We start from the raw sequence: 16,598 nt of genomic DNA, 5'->3' as shown, positions 1-16,598 counted from the left end.
GCCCAGTTTCGTTAAAAGCAATGCAGAAAAGCAAAGGATATTAGTTGACAGAAATATTATTTAATCCATGCTTATTACATTTAAAAAGTTGTCACTATCATCAGCATCATGACAGAGATGAATATAGCCCTCTACTTACACATGGAACTGAGTCTTGGCACAATGATCCCCTTAGTCTGGCCAGCTCTAGAGTTTCTTGATCCTGATGCATGCTTCAAGTAACCAGGAATTTACTTTTTGAACACCTATGCAAAGGTTTATAAAACCTTTTTGTTTTTAGCTCTGTTGCTGGAGGGCAACAGCCCAAGTTCAGACTGTAGTTGACTCTCCTTTGCATCCTGGTGCAATTCAAAATGTTAACATTACAGGCCAAAACCATTAATCTACAAAGGCTTAATCTACAGCCTTAAGCCACCATGGATGAGAGTTTTAGCTCTTCACAAAGCAATCTGTCATCTCAGCTTGTGCTCTCAGGCAATGACTACCTCAGTCTCTGCTCACAGGCTTACATCTTACATATTCAGACTGCCTGCAAGAACCAGTCACTGGAAGATCCAGCTGTGAGATCAAGACAGTTTGTTTTAAATTACAGTCTGTGTAACCAGGCACAGTAGAGGCCACCTTCTCTCTTGTAGAAAGACCTGTTAATTACTGTGCTGTCTTCATTCTGCTGCCATTTCTTGTCCTCAAGGACAAGCTGACATTTACCTCTTTCTTTTTTCCCCTGCTCATACCTCAAAGTCTATTTCTCTTTTGGAAAAGGGGACCAGTGTCTACTGCTCCTCTCCCCAGATCCCAATATTCAATTAGGAACATGCCCCTTGATATTGTTAAGCCCAGAACACTGCTACAGATTGAGTAACCATTAAGTTTTGATTAATTAAGGCTGCAGAAAGTAAAAGTATAATCTGATACAAAATTAATGCAAAGCGTTCTCAGGATACCGGCTTTAATTAACTTTACTGGAGAAGTTTTGCTGGTTGAATTCTCATCAGATTCTACCCACGCAGTCGAAAACATTTAATTTCTCAAGAGAAGATGAAGATTTGCATATTTAACTCCTAAATTTGCAAGAACACACAAACTTTGTCCTTGAGCTTGGTGATAACTGGGACACACTGCTATGTATTTTACTACCAGTACATCTACATAGTCTATAGAATAAAGTCTAACATATGCATCTTATCTACAAACTGGATAACATACTACAGGAGACAGAATGATGATTTCCATTATGAACTGGAACACAAGAAACAGTCTTAGGAATACACACGGCAAGCAGGCATTGAAATAAGATTCTGTTTTGAAATCAATTTTTGAAGTAGTAAAATAAAAAAGCAGTAAGAAATTTTATCTGTTAGCATCTGGAAGAAGGTACATACAAAATGCTTCTTTGCAGTGAGGTTTCCTCATTAGTATATTGCAATTATGAACTTTTAAACCTTTGAGGTTTTTTTGTTTTTTTTTTTTAAACAAACAAACAAACAAACCAGAAGATATATAGTGTGAAGCAATCACTCTGACATACGGTCCAGAAGCACAGAGCTGACCTTCATCTCTGTCCTTTGTGAGAAAACAAAAAGAAAGGGGAGGAGTACCAGAACAGAGTGAGCTGGAACAGCTAGAGGCTGAAGACAAAGAATTCCACAAAAGCACCTCTCATACAGAGCTCTGGCCACAGCAGTAAAAAAACAAATAGTTTATAAATTTGTTTGTTGTTGTTTTATGTTTTTAAAAGTTGCTTCCCAGACACTCTTTGAAAGATCATATTCATTTTAATTGTTGACGTTTTTTCCTAATTTCTTCATCTTGTGTTTCTCATGCCATTTTCAATAATTAATTTGAAAGACCCAGCCAGAATCCTCTAACTGCAACTTATACAAGAGGTTCTCTTCATGCTACTAGATAGCACGCATGTGGCACAGCTGGCAGTCTTCTGTTTTCACAGCAGTCAGGTTTTCATTTCATCTACTGCAAGAGAAATAGGGAAGATAATGCGACATTAAACTCCCCTCTTCATCTCCAGGCAACATGCTGATGATGTCTGGAAGAATGTCACTCTGTTGTAGATGGAACAAGGAGCTGCAATGGAGAACAGTCTGTACCAAAGTTCAAAACTCAAAAATATATTTGAAACAAAGTTCCTATTTTCCAATACAGAGTAGAAAGAACCAAGACACACAACGTAATTACAAGGGATTAATTAGGTATAAAGCATTAAAATGAGGCAAGCAAAGTAATGTCTCATATGGAAAGAAACAGAAGTGCCCAGTTTCAGTGTTTCAACAGTTTCAAAGGTTTCTACCAAGAGAGGATCATTTTGGTGGATTTATTACATGAATTTATGATGAACATGAAGCCAGATGGTTGTAAACAGATTCATAAAGGCCAAATTTCAACATTTTTACAAGCAACCTTAGAATTCTGCTTATTCTATTGGTTAAACAGAACAACAACAGCTAAAAAAAAGTCTTGAATGTCACAGAAAAAAAAAAAAAAAGGGCTTAAAATGGATTTTTCAGAAGCTTTCAGGCCACTAAAGCACTGTCCTTCCCAGCTTTTTATTAAACTAAGGCTCCTGTAAAATTACTGGTAGGAGGCTGCACAGATCTTTCATCAGCTTTGCAATGTAGCCATCAAACACACTTGGAAAAAGTGTGGTCTATATTAAACATACAAAGTTAAAAGAAAAAAGAAAAAAAAAAAGCATGACATAGAAGCCTTTAAGATGGCCTTGGAGAACGTTTAATTCTGTTTGTGCTGTCCTTGAATTCATCTAACAATTAAACATACTTAGCGAGCCCTATAAAGACGTCTGTTAGGATACTATTGATATATTTGCTACATTTAAACAACATCCTGGATATCAAAGCTTTTGAACAGCTAATTCACACTTCTTTGGCTTCAAAGTTTTATTTTAAGAGAAAAATGGAGTGTCTGTGTGTCAAGGTAAATTATCAATAAGAAAACAATTTTAACACTGTGAAACAAATACAGAAGCTGTACAAAATCATGCAGCTCTCCAAATATTCAGAGCTCAACTCTCTCAGAGTACAACTCAATTCTGTTTCAACCTTCTGCTGTAGGAAAAACCTCCCTCTGCTTTTCTTTCTTAGGGTGAATTGGGAAGTCAGGGAGAAGAAAGGTAAGTAAGGAAACACCCAACAATATTGCAGACCATCGCAGAGACTGAGCAAGAAAGGGAATACCATTTATCACTCAGCAGATATTCATCAGGTAGGTATGCTTTGGTATTTTCTATGCAGGTAAAGAATCCTGTAACTACACCATTTTTTAGAAATCTTTTTACAGTGAACCTAGAAACAGCTGCTTCATCTGGGTTAGCTCTGATCTAAATGCAGCCACGGACTTGCTGGGAAGACATTCATCACACCTCTATGACAGGCACAAAGAAGTTACAGTGGGTAAGACACAGGTGTGAATGTAACATATATATTTTGCTTTAACTATCTGCCTGGCATCTGGAACTAACTAGCAAACCTGGCAGATAACGTGGTAGAGGTGTTTGAGTTGGCAGACACAAAGTGGTATTAACCACAGATTTCACTGAATGAAATACACTACTAAGTCTACTTCCTTTACCCAAACTTGCAACCTCCAAAAACACATAGAGCCAGCATATCACATCCTCTTTCAATCCTAGAACAGATTGGGTTGGAAGGGTCCTTAAACATCCTCTAGTTCCAACCCCTTGCCATGGGCAGGGACACCTCCCACTAGATCAGCTTGCCCAGGGCCTTGTTCAGCCTGGCCTTGAACACCTCCAGGGATGGGGCATCCACAGCTTCTCTGGGCAACCTGTGCCAGGGCGTCACCACTCTCTGAGTGAAGAACTTCCTCTTAACTATCTAAATCTCCCCTCTTTTAGTTTAAGCCATTCCCCAATTCCTGTCATAGTCTACCCGAGCAAAAAGTTTCTCTCCATCTTTTTCGTAACTCTCCTTTAAGTATTGAAAAGCTGCAGTAAGGTCACGCTGGAGCCTTCTCTTCTGTAGGCTGAACAGCCACAGCTCTCTCACCCTTTCTTCATAAGAGAGGTGCTCCAGTCCTCTGACCAACTCCACAGCTCTCCCCTGGACCCACTCCAACTGATCCACATCCTTCTCGTGCTGGGGGCCCCAGACCTGGACATTGCACTCCAAATGGAGCCTCACAAGGGCAGAGCAGAGGAATACAATCCCCTCCCTCAAGCTGCTGGTCACTCCTCTGGTGATGCAGCCCAGGATGCAGTTGGCCTTCTGGGCAGCAAGCACTCACCACTGTGCTCATGTTGAGTTTTTCATCCACCAGAACCCCCAAGTCCTTCTCTGCAGGGCTGCTCTCAATGTGTTCTTCACCCAATCATGCCTGGGATTGCCCGGACCCAGGTGCAGCACCTTGCACTTGGGACTTGTTGAACCTCATTAGGTTCACATGGGCCCGCTTCTCCAGCTTGTCCAGGTCCCTTTGAATGGCATCCCTTCCTTCTGGTGTATCAACTGCACCACTCAGCTTGGTGTCATCTGCAAACTTGCTGAGGGTGCACTCAATCCCACTGTCCGTGTCAATGATAAAGATATTAAATAGTACTGGTCCCAGAACAGATCCCCTGAGGGACACCACCCTTTGACAAGGCATTTTTTTTTCTTTTTTTTTTTTTCTTCACTAACCATCAGTGATTGGCATTACCTACAGTATTATCCTCCAAAGATTTAAGTAAAAGTAATATCATGGTTCCTACTATTTTGCCTGGTATCAGACTGATAGACCTTGGAAATTTTAAGTCATTATATTTATCCATTTTGAATAAAGACAACATTAGCTTTCCTTTTCTTGGTAACTGTTATTTGTACTGTTCCAAAATAGTTGAGGGAAGAGTAGAAGAGCATGAAAGAACGAATGGTGGGCAGTTCCATTTAAATTCGGGTGGCACTGCTGTTTTTTGAGCAAGCTGTACCCAACAATGTGTGACAAACAAATTCCACTCTTTTTGGTAGCTTGTATAAACATAGCTACAGAAACAGACTAGCTAATGGGTCACAGATGGCCCTTCCATTAGAAGATTAGAAGGATGCGGTAGGAATTCCACAGAAATGAATGGACTTCAAAAGCTTTTAAGAAATATGCCTTTGGAGATAAAAATTTCTTTCTTGCCTGATTTTTCTGCTAAGAAATTTTGGAAAGGACTCAGAATTATTTCAGTGGATGATATAAAGTATCTTGTCATAAAGGCACTTCAAATAGTCAAGACTATAAATGACAACTTGGCAAAGCCATTTTAGCTCCCTCACAGCACCTGGCAGAATGTTTGGATGTTGAGATAAGCCTCACATGTGTAAGTGTGCACTTTTCCTTTGGCTCACAGTAGATGAGAAAGCACATCCTCCTCCAAGCAACTGCAGAAATAAAAATTACTTGCCAAACCGGGTATTTTCCATCAGAAGGCTAGGAGTAAGCCACACCATCTGAAAGGTCCTGCTCCAGCAAACAAAGGGGCTGGAGTATTGCTCAGTGAAGTAGTAGAGTGACTTCTGTCATTCTGAGATGAGAAGAAACTCAGAAGAAACAAACAAACAAAAAGCTTGCCTGTAGAAAAAGTAGCATAACATGCTGGTCAGTGAGACAAAAAAAAAAAATGAGATCCCAGTTACATTACAGTTGCATCCTCCATGACTACTTTGCAGATTTGTCATAATTAAATGTCAGGATGAAACCGAGACACTCCCATTCTCTCCATCACCATCCCAGTTTCCATGGAAAAACAGGCATCCACTTGAAGTAGGTGTGTTGTGGATGATCCAAGTGCAGACAGTGAGGCACTCAGATGGGTGTTTTAGACCTTATTCCAGTCTCGTATTCCCCTTGTGTTAAGAGATGCAAGGATTTTCAGAAGGTAACAAAGGATCCTTTACGTGCAACTGGTTATTGTCAGGTATTGCTGTGTTCACCTTTCCTAGGTGAAACCAAGCAAGTGACTACAAAAGCCAGGGTGTTTTCATCAAGTTTTATGAGGGGATCTTGAGACACTCAGTAAATAGGAAAGTAGAGACAAAGAAAATGGTCGATGTTCAGCTCTGGTTAGGTTTTGAACAATAAGCAGTGTGTGAAGGAAGAAGACCTGGATTAAACTTGTGGGTAGTCCCTTCAGTTAATGGACAAGCGAGCAGTCAGCAAGGCCTTACATGCAATTTTATTTACAGAAGCATACAGATAACTGACTTCATCTGTGTCTCACTCAGATGTCATCCATGCCACCTAAATAACCAACATTCTGATCAAGTGTCTAAACCACACACTGTGTAGGAGGGAAGACACCCTTTTCATAGACAAGCTGGCCCTGGGGAGATGTAATACAGTTGCTTCATTCAACATTTTTTCTTTTTCCTATCTTTAATAGGCTTCTTCATTATTTCTCTTTATATTTGATCACATGTAAACTTGTAAACTAAAGACCTCCAATTTAACTGCTTTTCATAGGTGAAAGAACTTTGAAGAACCTTCTCTTAAAATTTCTATGTTATATTTAACTTCCCTCAATTAATGCTTTTTTCTTTTTCTTGCTTCTAGCTTTGAACACTGCTCCTGCAAGGAATAAACACTTTCACGTTGCTATTTAATCCCACTTCATCTTTTCATGCTTCCCTGAATACTTTTTCATTTGGTGATACTTCAGCTAGGTTAGATGCAAACAGCCTCCTCACCAAGTGTAAGATTTTGACTTCAAATGATCTGGCTAGTTGTAGAAAGCAGTAGGAACCTAAAAGAAAAAAATCTCTAAGAAAGCTTTAAGCCAAAACTTTAAGACAGAAGCATCTGACTTACATATCTGACCCAAATACATACAAAAGCAGAAAAGAAAAACAGAAGGACAGCTATAGAGCAGAGATCACAGCCATGTTTACTTTGGATTACTCCAAATTGAATAGAGTGACCCAGCAACACGTCTCTCCTCACACTGTCTCACACTCATCAGTTCCACAAAGAAGGCACTGCCTATGGAGGGGTAGGGAGAAGAAACCTCACCCATTGGACAATAATCAACATAAATACTAACGTGTACAATTAAACTTTTTAGTCCAACATTTGACTTATCCAGAAAGACTCTCAGTAGATCCACTCTTGCATTCCTCTGGTGACAGTTAATTCCTCTATTTATCTTTTCCAACCAGTCCACATGCATGCCCTGACATACATTAGAATCTCTTAAGAGAAACAACCCTTGGTAAAAATGAAAGCCTAGTATTTTGGCTACTGTTAACAGAAATGGCAATAACGTTTGTAAATTACTAACACATAGCGGGAAACTGATAAAGTCAAGGTGCTAAAGCATAAGTTCTCTTGAAATTTGCTCAGTGCCTAATGCTCAAAGAAAGCGCAGCATTCAGTGGTCAGCTCAGATCACAAAAGCTTGGCAAGTGGGGGCAAACTGCTCAGATTCGTGGCACCTTCTCTTTTTCCTCTCACTCCTGTGGGAAATGAATGCAACATACCACCACATGTGGCGGTCATTTGGGTGCTGATCCCAGAGCAGTGCTTCAAAAAAGTTCTTCCTCCTAATTTTGTGCCTTGCAGTTTGTTTAAGCAATCAGATGCATTTTCAAGTGCTAGTCTCCAAAAAAATTTACAATATAGTAGTTAAGAACAAATATTTATAAAATAGTGTGCTGCCAAGATAGTCCCAACTATAAACTCAAAAGGCTTATCGACAAAGTAAAGAATATACTTGGAAAATGAGTATCAGTGCCTGGCCAGACCAAGAAGAGGGGAGAAGGTGGAAGAACATAAATTATAATGAAGGGTGGACTTGAAGAATCAAATAAACCTACACAAAATACATTTGCATAGTGTGCTGTCCCACTGGAAACACTGCTTAAGAAGCAGAGCTGCAGTCAGTAACGGATGAACAGCCTTCAAAATTGCTTACATGAGGCATAAAAGTGACAGGAAAGAATTTTCTGCTTGGGAGGAAATAGTATGGTTCAGTGTGCTGCAGCAGTCATCAGAAATCAGTACCTTTTTCTGGAGATTAGCATAAATAACTCCCTGCAGTTCTACTGGCTATACGACTGGGGGAAAACAATGTTTAAACTACACCTTTCATTCCCTGCTTGTCAATGAAAGTGGAAATACTGTGAAGTGTTTTGAGGTCTCCATGATTAAAAGTATATAATACATTTCCCCAGTATCTAAGAAAATGAAAGTAACACAAATTATTCTTCTTGTTCTTTGGTTTGTAAGGTAATTGTTTCAACATGCAAAGAATGTAAAATTGAAAAGTATCCACTTCTGGAGTGACAACTAGCTAGTGTATTGTACCATGCTAAATATCTTCATGCAACTCCTTCCTTAAGCACTAATCAGCATCATCAGTTTTTGATATATTAAAAGCTTATTACTGTATCCACATGCAATGAATGCGAAAGTATTAGTGAGGAAGTGATGTCACATGCTTTTATTTATTTATTTATTTATTTATTTATTTATTTATTTATTCTTATACACAGTATCTGTGTTCCTCTGGATGCATGGCTATCATGTTTGTCTTCTATAAATACCCTCGTGCTGTATGTGTCATGGGGGTGGGTATGATACTTTCTGTGGAAGCTGTGCACCTCATTCACCATTTATCAGTGTTTCTGCCTCTGTAAAAATTCAGTAGAACATTGCCATTGCCCCAGACAGGCCCTTGTAGTATCAGACATGGTATAGCTATAACAATTACACTCTAAAAAGGACATGCAGGGCTGGCAATGCCCTTTTTGTACATTGTCACTCAGAGTGAATGACACTGGCATTATAGAATTCTATTTTATGCCTTATAATGTTTCAGCTGCCATTCAACAGATCAACACCTGTACTCCTCACAGGCAAATTTACACACCAAAGAAACATTCAAGAAGTCCTCTAGTTATTCAGATAACTCAGGGCACTTCCTATTCACGGTATTCTGCTTGGAAAACGTTCTGGTGTTTGCCTAAGAAATGAATGTTAACATTAGTTGCCTGTCTAGAAGCAAATATATGATAAAATACTCTTACCTCACTGACAAAAAGCTCTGGTATCCTTAGGCTTTCAATGCATGCTGTAATCAAAATTGATAAGCCATGTCTTTCTCAAGTCACGCAGCTTCTATATTCATGCGTACTCCATTCACATTTCTTATCACGCTTTGACTCCATGAGACCTTACAAATAACAGTTACTTAAAATGCAGCAGTCTATTCTTAGGCTTTATTTATTTATTTTTCATTAATAAAGTGTTTCATGTTATGTCTGCCTTTCAGAGTACGTTTTTTTTTTTCCACATGCTCCAATTCTCATATGCGATAATGGATCCTATTCACTCATTTCCAGCTCGCCATGTCTAAATTCACAAACATCAGCCCAAATCCGTAACCTGCCATCATCCCACTATTTTAAAACATAAGAAATATGAAACAAAGAAAGGGCTGAAACTTCCTTGTTCTGTAAGGCTACACACTGCATTTTTTTCTTTCTTACATTTTAAGACACACTTTTTTGATATTTTTATGCATTTGTAGAGACACATTTTGAGATCCAGCTACCAACATCCATGCCTCCTGCTAATGACACTCAATTAATTCTTCCAGACTCATTGCAGACATATCATTGCAGTGATCCTACAGTGAACTTCATGGGGATGCCAGAGATCAGTTCAAATGAAATGCAGAATTAATAACTGTAGGGAAAAAAAAAAAAAAAAAAAAGAAAAAAAGAAAAGGAATAGAACAGAAATAAAAGTCACCACACCACTAAGTGGAGTTCCTACATTGTTACCAGTGCCTAACAGAAATAAAGTTGTAGTAAGCATATAAATAACGTGATGAAGAATCAGATATGAAACAAGAGTTTCATACAGGAAGAGTAAATAAACCAGGAAGACTGTTTTTGAGGAAAAGACATGTGATAGATAAAATGAAATCATGACAGGTGAGAAATTTAAAAGGAAATGCTTGCTTAACATTTCTCACAACATGACAATCTAAAGGGCACCAATTAAATGATTAGGCAACAAATTTAAGGCAAAATGGAGACTCACACAAGCACAGCATCATATGCCTGCCACACTATGGAGGCTGAGAACATAAATCAGAGCAACTGAACTCATTCAGTGAGGACACTATATCTCCTGCAATTAAATACAGTAGTGCAAGTATTACTTTGAGCTCATAAAACTGTTAATCAATGCTGAGCACCAAGTGCTGGAAGACTCCATCAGAAGAATGTTACTGAATTTATGTATTATTTCTCTATTATGTATTACTTCTCCAAGCATCCTTTACTGAAAGTTTGCCAGCAGTTTTATTCCAATAGCACATTTCTATTATTACAGGTTAGGTCTATACTGATATAATGCACAACTTTTCTAAATGAGAAGAGGTTTATGTCCATCCTAGACAGTTTGAGCAGACATCTGACAGTTAATATTCTGGTGTGAACAACTATTTTTGTTTATTTACTAGCTATTCTAAACCGCACCAGTCAATGCCATCTGTCAAGCACCATGGGAAAAAAGTCTCCATGCATATTTCATTTAAAATATTCATAAAATAAAAAGACAGTCACTAATAGTTACTAAGAGGTTTGCTCAACTTAATAAGATGTATCCTTCATCCTTCTTGCTATGTATTTTTTTGCAGTGTGTAACAGTGTTTTCTTGGAATTCATAAACAACATACAAACATCAAGAACTTACTGCACCTTAAGCAAGCACTTCAGGAAGTTTGAAAGCAGCACAGTCTGCTTATTCCGATCACCCTTTTAAATTTACATCTCAGTGAAGTGAGAATGGTAATAAAAATACCACTTAACATAAATAGTTTCTTCTTGGCCCCTTGTGGATAGATGATTGATTTTGAAGTAGAAATGCATCTAATGCATTTTAATTTCTACTTTGATCAGGTTGAAAACAACAAAAAAAAGCAGCAGCAAGCAGCAGCATTGAACTACAACTCTGGAAACTCTTTGGAAGAAAAGTTAAGATTCCAAGTCACTTGTAAGAAAATACAGAATTGATGGAACATTTAGGTACATAATTTAGTCTAGTCAGTTTAGAAATTACTTTTCCATGAAAGGAAAAGAATATATAAAATACAATAAGGAGATGATCAAGTGTCAACATTTCAGTTTATTCACTTTCCCTTGCTTTGGTGAAGACTTTGTTCTTGAGCCTGGCTGAAGGAGTTCAGACCAACTGAGCTCAAGACTTCTGAGCGTAGAGAAGTTGTGTACTCATACTTTTTGCAGTTCTTTGTGTTACTCTGGCATTCAAATAGCAGCAGTCATTTTCACGTAATACCTTGTACGGGACTCACTGACATGTTTCTCACTGGGGATCACAGCTTTGAGTCTCCCATTAAGTTTGCCTCTGTCCTACCTGTGAGCAATCAACAGGTTAAGTAGAGATGCTGAACAGGAGCCAATTTAAGGCTGCTACTGAAGTAATAATATCCTTTACCAATATGATCCACAGTATTTTAAGGGAGGTTTAACATGTACTATAAACAGTATCATGGAAGGACCATTAATAAGCATCTGTGCTATTTTAAAACAACAGGTGGTGAGATCGTTTCACCAGAGTTATGTGCTCACCATATGTGTAAATGGAAATTCTGTAGGAGGTAGAAGGCAAATGAGTGAATAGTTAGCAAATACATATATTATATATTATATAATATATATATAATTATATAGATATATTAAGATGTATATGATCTCATTAAAGCTGCAGCACATTTTACAGGCTAGCTAACAGCTGCCAGGATAACTTCAATGTATCTTTGAGTCTTTTGGAACAGTTTCTAGAACAAAGATGTGACAAAAAAGCAGTCAGAGAAACAAAGACCGTATGTTGGAGTTAGACCTATTTGCCTATCACTTCTGATGAATCACAGGGACATTAGTGCAGAAAGGGATGCATAACTGTGCAGAGACCAGCATGTTGCTTTGAAGTACTTCTGAAATGGGACAGGTTAAACTGCCCATGAATCCCATAAAGCCAAAGAACAGCAACATAGCCTATTTTAAAACTGATTTTAATAATGGTTAGAAAACAAAATACATTCCACTAGAGACAACTACACCTGGGAAGACATCAGAATTTGTCCACTGAAGTTCTTCTCCAAAAAGGTTTGGGGAAAAAAACAACAACAACTTTACACTTGGTTCACCCAGGGTAGAAAGACAGAGGTACCGTGGAATCATTTTACTGCCACAGAAAGTCAGGCAGCTCAGAAATGCAGTATATTGGCAGCACGCTAGGGAGCACAAAGAAAACCAGTGTAACTCATTGGTTCTTCTGCAAACTTTAAGGGATGAAAAATGAGACTGCCTGATCTGGCATTTGGCTAGGACATTTCCACCAACACTCCCATAAGAGATTCCATTTTATGTTTCTTTCTCCCAATAATTTTATATTTAAAGACATGGATACATACTGGAACCACACAGTTCTTATACTATAAGATAATCTATTTTATTATGTTAGACACTTTTTAAGAGTATAAACCCAAAGACTGTCTTGAAACTAGTGTATCAATGCATCATGAAATTAATGCAAATAAATGGATTCATGCTTGTGTTGCGTTCACATAAACCTCTCTTGAAGAGGACCACAAATCAGATTGCTCCTGCAATAAACATATACGAACTCTGTTCTACATTCCAGATACTAAATTCATGGCTTCAGTATCTTGGTTGTGAAGTTCTGATGTAGGTCAATTAGGTCTGTGTACAAAGGTACTTAATGCCTGTTTTGTTCCCACCACTAGATATCAATCAATTGAACTCTTAGTTCTCCTTAACAATTGTTACCTTTGCATTTGACTGACCACTCACATGCAGACTTTCTACTGACAGTAATTAAAGACTCCAGCAGAAGATTTTACTATGCAAGTGGGTTTGGATGAAATTTAGATAAAACTGATAAAATTTAAGTCAATACCTGGCATTTAGTTCTGATGGAACTTTTTTCTCATCTAGAAATGCTAGTTACTGCACATACAGGGCATGCATTTCAAGCATTAATACATTTGTTGTCATGAAGAAACAATGGTATCACTACCTTTAAAACACTCCTATTTGCTCATGTAGAGTGTGTGTTTGTATGTATTATATATAATTTAATGTCTGCTTGCTCACACTCTGCTCATCTTCCTTTATTTCTTGGACTCTAAGGAATTCATAGATGGAGAAAATAATTCGACTGAAAGCCTAGTAACAACATAACTGGACTGTTACCTGCTTGATCTAGAAGGTGCTTACTTCAGTTGGTTCAAATAGCACTTAGAAATATCAGCCTCAAACATTCTCATAGTAAGGAAAATGCATTAACTGAACTGTTTCATTTCAGCCTTGGAAAGGAGCATCAAGCCTCTGTAGCTTCAAGAGCATTCAAGGTTACTAGGTTTTCCAGTTTGTTCTCCTAAGGAAACAAGCTTTATGCAAACATATCCATCTGGCCCCTGCTCATAAATTTGGTTAAATGAACCTGCTGGTTCAAAGGCTGGCTGTGGCCTAGAAATCTCAGAGATAATTAAGGTCTTACATATTTGCAGAACTAACCCAGATGAAGAAATCCAAAATAGCAGACCCTCTGAGGAAAAGGCAGCTAAGTCTCAGCTGCCACCCAGTCTGTCTGGCATCATCCAGCTGGGCAACTGTGCTGTTCTTCCAGTCAGTGGGGCTCTTGCCCCAGATCAACCACAGCAAAGATCCTTTTCTTTGCCTGGTAGAGGTAAGGAACTTACTGTAACAAAAGGAGTAAGAGGAGTTAAGAAACAAGTTGATTTACGCCATTTAACTAAATCCAAACTGGTAGTTACATATGTACTTTTCCTACAGACACATGCACTCTTGCATTTGATATGATTATACCGTCTGTCTTTGGAGTACACATAAACAACAGCAAGTTTCCTGTGTCAAACCAACCAGATGTATGTGCACATATATAATAATGACTCTTGGCCAACTAGTCCTTCTTCCCTGGCACCACACTGTTTTAGAAATTACTGACATCCTTTTGAAACCCTCTTTACATTTGCCAGGAAGCACAAACAGCTATATTTACTGTGGTAATGTTTTGTCAACATTAGCAAGTACTCATACTACCCCACATTTACAACAACAGAATGTGAAACCCTTACTTGATGCTCTCTTCAGCAAAGCAATGGACTCAATATAGAATGGGTGGACTAATATGAAAAGTATGTGAACTCAGCTGCATGGTTTCTTTTTCCAGCCAGAGGCCATTACAGCAGAAATCAACAGATGACTGCAACATTGCAACTGCTGAGACAGACAACCACGTTCTTTTCTGACAAAAAAAAAAGAAAAAAAAGAAAAAAAAAAAAAAAGTAGAGAGATGATAATTCAGGCTCCCAGGTGTTTTACAGGAACAAGGTATATGTTTGGTAGATAAAAAGTAGATTTGATGGAACGTGTTATTACTTTTTCTGGCTTGAAATGCATACAATGGATGTGCCATGGAGTGCTTAACGGGGTTTATATGGGGCCATAGTTAATGACTATAATAGCTTATACGGGGTCATACTTAATGACTGTTGTTCACAGTAAAGATCTGTCTGTTGAACTGATTTCTGACAGTGCAATTCACCAGTCACGCTTTGTTTCAGCCTTGTGAAGCCTCAATTGTCCTTTATATGCATTTCCTGCCTCCGTAGCCATCATTCGCCTTCTGCTTACCCAGCAACAATACTGAGGCAAACACATGAATTTAAACATCTTCCCAGAAATAACAAGAGACCAAGCATCTAACTGCCTGTTACCTCCATAGGTATCATTTTTATCATTCCAGCACCGTGGCCTGGAGCTTTGGCCACAACTGAGGAACCCACAACTACATGAGCTGCTTAACGAGCGCACAGCATAACAGGATCCTTTACAATGAATGTGTAAGTAAATAGACATTGAACAAAGTAACTTTCAGGTTCCGGTATCCTGCTTCCTTTTCTCATTAGTACCTTATCCTTCCTCTCACCGGAGGCACAATCATTCTTTTCGCTTCCCAACCAAACCATATAAAGCCATTAACCATTACCACATGCAAACAGAGCTCATGCTAATGATCTGCCTATGCATGCCAACCCTGGCCTCCTGTACTGACATGCCATCTCTTCAGCATCCTTCCTGAGAGCAGAACAAAGGAAAAACAAAACCAAAACCCAACAAACATACCAGAAAGGGACACAGGCCAGGCAGATTTTTCCCCTTTCGCTCAACTCCAAGCGACTACTCATGTACTGCCAGGACCCGCGTACATACCACGAGGAAGGCGCAATGTCAGTGGCCAAGCTACACTGCTGCGTGTACTCCTGTTTTCCCACTTAGATGTTGATACGATGGCGACACAACTCATTAATTCTTCCATTTAGCCAACGAGGGCACTGGGAATTTCGCCGGCATTTCTCATCCCAAACCTCCCACCGGCCGGCACCAATGGAAAAAAACGCACGGAGCACGGAAAGGAGCCCGTGAGGAGCCCGCAGCACCCATGTCGGTGCGAGGGCCGGTTCTCTAACTTCTCCCACTCTCCCTTTAGTTCCCTGCGCGGCGAGCTCCGGCCGGGGGTGGTGTACGAGGCAGCTCCGCTCCCCTCATCCCCCCCGGCCCTAAGATGTCTCCCTGCCGCCGGCGGGAGCAGCAGCAGCAGCAGCAGCAGCAGCAGGAGGCGGCCCGGAGCTCGGCCCCGCACCTGCCGCAGCCCTTGCGACCCCCACACCCCGATCCGTGCCGCCGAGCAGGGAGCGGGGCAGAAAGCAGAGCGTGAAGGAGACGGAGGAGGCGGCCGCGGCCCCCAGCTCCCCGCAGCCCCCCGCAGCCCCCCGCTCACCTTTGCAGCGACCGGCTCAGCGCATCTTCCCCCCTCCCTGCCTCCCGCTGCTGGCTCTGGTGGTGGCGGCGGATCGGGGCGCCCCGCGCAGCCCCTCCCTCAGCTCCCGCTGCCTCTTCACCCCCACATCCCGGTGCCGGCGGTGCCGGCGGCAGCTGCTCCTAAATTCACGGCGCTCCGGCGGCATGAAGTCATCCTCTCCGCCCCCTCCCCGGGCCGCCGCACTCCGCTCTCGCCGAGGACGGGGAGGGGGGGTTGAGGCCGCCCCGCTGCATCCCCCCCCCCCCTCCCGGCTCCCTGTCCCTCAGCGCCCGGCCCCGCGGCACCGTACCAGGGCAGGGCAGGGTCCCGCGGCGCTGCGAGGCCGGAGCCGTGGGGGGAGCCTTCCCCCCGGGGTGTGCGTGTGTCTGTTTTTCAAGGAAAATCCGCTGTAATCCCTCGTGTGGGCGCCCGGCTCCCCCCTCCTCCTCCTCCCGCCGGCCTCAGGGCGCGCAAGCGCTTCGCAGCCTGCGCCCCCAAAAAAAACGCCTTGCGCCCCCAAAAACGCCTTTCCCTGGGGGGCCGTGGGGAGCTGCTTGGCTCGGGGGTCCTGCTCCGTGCAGGGGGTTGAAGGGCAGAAGGAGGGCCTAGTCCTCCACCGTCCTGGTTCAAGGTCACCAGGACGCGCTTCTCCCTTTTACGAGGGTGTCCTGATATTTTTAAGATCCACCAGTAGGCAGCACATCTAT

At 40.9% G+C, this 16,598-nt stretch overlaps 1 protein-coding gene across 1 annotated transcript in view; it reads right to left on the bottom strand.

Annotated features, from left to right (window-relative positions):
- The window catches only part of PKIA (cAMP-dependent protein kinase inhibitor alpha), a 42,008-nt gene extending 25,937 nt beyond the window's left edge, over positions 1 to 16,071 (bottom strand). Inside the window, exon 1 of the mRNA XM_032182903.1 lies at positions 15,871 to 16,071. The gene's annotated coding sequence lies outside the window, so the exon portion shown is untranslated. The remainder of the gene's footprint in view (positions 1 to 15,870) is intronic.
- Between the last annotated feature and the right edge of the window lie 527 nt (positions 16,072 to 16,598).

The sequence above is a fragment of the Aythya fuligula genome, chromosome 2 (assembly GCF_009819795.1).
Source record: "Aythya fuligula isolate bAytFul2 chromosome 2, bAytFul2.pri, whole genome shotgun sequence".
Lineage (NCBI taxonomy): Eukaryota > Metazoa > Chordata > Aves > Anseriformes > Anatidae > Aythya > Aythya fuligula.
This window is presented reverse-complemented; position numbering and strand designations above follow the sequence as displayed.